The following is a 3,008-nucleotide window of genomic DNA, read 5'->3' on the forward strand; positions in this document are numbered from 1 at the left end:
CAAGGTTAGCCCCTATGAATTCCAGGCATTGCACTGGAGTGAGGATTGACTTCTGGGTGTTGATCTGTAGCCCCAGTTCTGTAAACAAATATATCGTAGTGTCGGTGACTTTGTGAGCCTCCCAGAGAGACTGGGATCCGGGGAGACAATCGTACAGATATGGGTAAATCATTATCCCTTGAGAGCATAAAGGAGTGCCCACCATTGAGAGAGCCTTGAAAAATACTCTTGGGGCCGATGATAGCCTGAAGGAGAGCACTCTGTATTGGTAATGGTTGTGTCCCAGCATGAATCTGAGAAACTGTCTGTGAGCCAGTAGGATTGAGATGTGAAAATAAGCGTCCTGGAAGTCGAGGGCCAAAAACCAGTCTCCCTGTTCCAATGCTGGAATGCTTGTTGATAAAGGCAACCATGTTAAACTTTTGAACTTTGACAAACTTGTTGAGAGCTCTGAGGTCTAGTATGGGTCTGCAACCTCCCCTCCTTTTGGGTTTTAGGAAATAAGAGTAGAACCCCTTGCTTTGTAGATATTGAGGTACTGGGTCTATGGCTCCTAGCTGGAGATAGTGATATCTTGTCGCAGTATACTCTTGTGAGGAGGGTCCCTGAAGGGGGATCGGAAGGGGTGTTGTGGAGGGGGTAGGGAGATAAAACAAATGGAGTACCTAGTTTGGACAATTTCTAGGACCCATCAGTCCAATGTTATGCATTCCCAGGGACTGTGGAACTCTGCGAATTGGTGGCCAAATGGGTGTGGAATGATGATCAGCTGTATCAGTCGGGAGGAGTGGTCTAATAGTGCCTTGACCTGCCCATCGGTGTTTAGATGTAGAGGGCTGGGATGAAGATTCTGGGCCACAGGGTTTGCATTAGGGAATTTCCCTTTCTTTCTTTGCTGCTCATAGTGGCGCTGAGGCTGGTACCGAGACGTGTGTCATTTATCTGGGATTGGGGACTAAATAGTCTTTTTTTCCCCTTGGTGTATAGCCACCTAGTGACTGGAGGTAGCCCTGGAGTCCTTCAGGGTGTGAAGGGAGGAATCAGTCTTCTCAGTGAAGAGCTTTGTGCCCTCAAAGTGAAGGTCCTCAACTGTGGACTGCACCTCTTTTGGGAATCCTGACAAATGAAGCCATGATGCTTGTTGCATCACCACAACAGTGGAGATGGACCTAGCTGCTGCATCAGCTGCATCAAGGGCAGACTGTATATATAATACCGTATATACAACACTACTATATTCCTGTATAATGGCCTTGAGTGAGTCATGATGTGCTTCTGGCATATTTTCAATAAAGTCATTCAGCTTTGAGTAATTTATGTAATCTCATTTTGTCATGAGGGCCTGGTACTTGGCGATATGAAATTGTAGGGTGGCTGAGGAGTATGCTTTCCTACCGAACAGATCAAGGCACTTCCAATCCCTGTGGTAGGAAGAAGCCTTAGACTGGTGTGGTCAACTGCAAGAGTTGACAGTGTCCAAAACCATGGAGTTGGTGTGGGGGAAGAATAGAAATTCAAAATCCTTGGTGGGGACATAGTATTTTTGTCTGCTCTCTTGCAGGTTGGGGCCACTGATGCTGGGGTTTGCCACATGGTCTTTGCCAAGTCTAAAATGGACTCATTAATCAGGAGGGAGATCTTTGAGGAGACCAAAAAATGGAGGATATCAAGAAGTTGATGGTGGGTATCCTTGACCTCCTCCAATAGAATCTGGAGAGTGTCTGCCACCCTCTTTGCCAGTTCCTGAAAGAGATGAAAATTGTCCAAAGATGGTGGAGAAGGCATGATGGTTTCATTTGGAGAGGAGGAGGATATGGTCCTTGGAGTCACTTCCTCCTCAGTACTGGCTTCCTGTTCCTCTAAATCTTGAGGTATTTCCAAAGCCCTGGATGGTGCAGCCGAGGGAGTGTGCCTCAAGGGTTCTTGGACAAGGCTTGGAACTCCAGAAGTGGCGGTACGCCACCCAAAGGTCCTAATATGGCCAGTGGGGTGGTGATGGCGCTTGTAGGTGGCTGTACCAGGATGGTGGTGTTGAAACCATCTGTGTGTATATATACTTGGCCTCTGTTGGTAGTGAGCACTATATGGAGCTTGGGAGGAGTACTGGGACACTAGCTCTTCAAGCTCGCTGTCTGAACCCTTGCTAGAGAGCAAAGGGGCACTACATGGCAGCAAGGATACTTCCCGTGCTTGGTAGAGGCTCAGTGCCGAGAGGAAGAGAATCCGATGCAGCCGGAATGTGGAGGTCTCTTGAATGGCGGAGTTCTGCCTTTACCGATCATCCTGGTATCAATGCCGGGGACCTTGTCCGCACTAGTTGATCCTGTGCTGGGTGAACTATTGCTGGCAGTACCAATGTCGGCTCACGTACTGGAAGTGTCTTCTTAGATGAGCGCTTACTACTTGTCCTTTGGTGCCGATGACTCAGTGCCTGTGCCTATTGGGTCTGTGGGCCTGTCAGTGGTACCTGTTTGTTTCTGTGAGCTATGGATCCTGGACTGAGATGGCCTCAGTGCCAATGGTCTTGAAGATACCGAGCGAGATGGTGATGGCTTGTGGCTATCTCAGGGCTTGCTAGGGGGCTTCCTACTCTCTTCTTAGATGATTTGTGAGAGGGGTCTGCAGCCTGCTTCTTCAATTCGCAGCCCTTCAATGTAGAATGCTGTGGAGAAGACGCAAATCTACCAAGCAACTGGGGTCAGAGAGCTACCTCCATGAAGATAATCTTCTGACCGAGTTCTCAATCTTTGCGGGATCATGGCTGGAGTTGTTGGCAAAGACCACACTTCTGTTGTATAGGGCCTTCCCTGAGGCAGTGAATGCACTGAAAGTGCTTATCCGGGATCAGGATCACCTCTTTACAAGTAAGGCACTTCTTGAAGTCCGATGAACTGGGCATATCCCATTGCGGGAAAAGGGTCTCAATGGGGGAGAAAAGGTTGGGAAAAAATATAAAGTCTTTTTGTTTTAATTTTTAAGGATAAAATAAAGAAAAGGTGGAAAAACTA

Source organism: Terrapene carolina, unplaced genomic scaffold (genome assembly GCF_002925995.2).
Source record: "Terrapene carolina triunguis isolate 2854851 unplaced genomic scaffold, T_m_triunguis-2.0 Scaffold96, whole genome shotgun sequence".
Lineage (NCBI taxonomy): Eukaryota > Metazoa > Chordata > Testudines > Emydidae > Terrapene > Terrapene triunguis.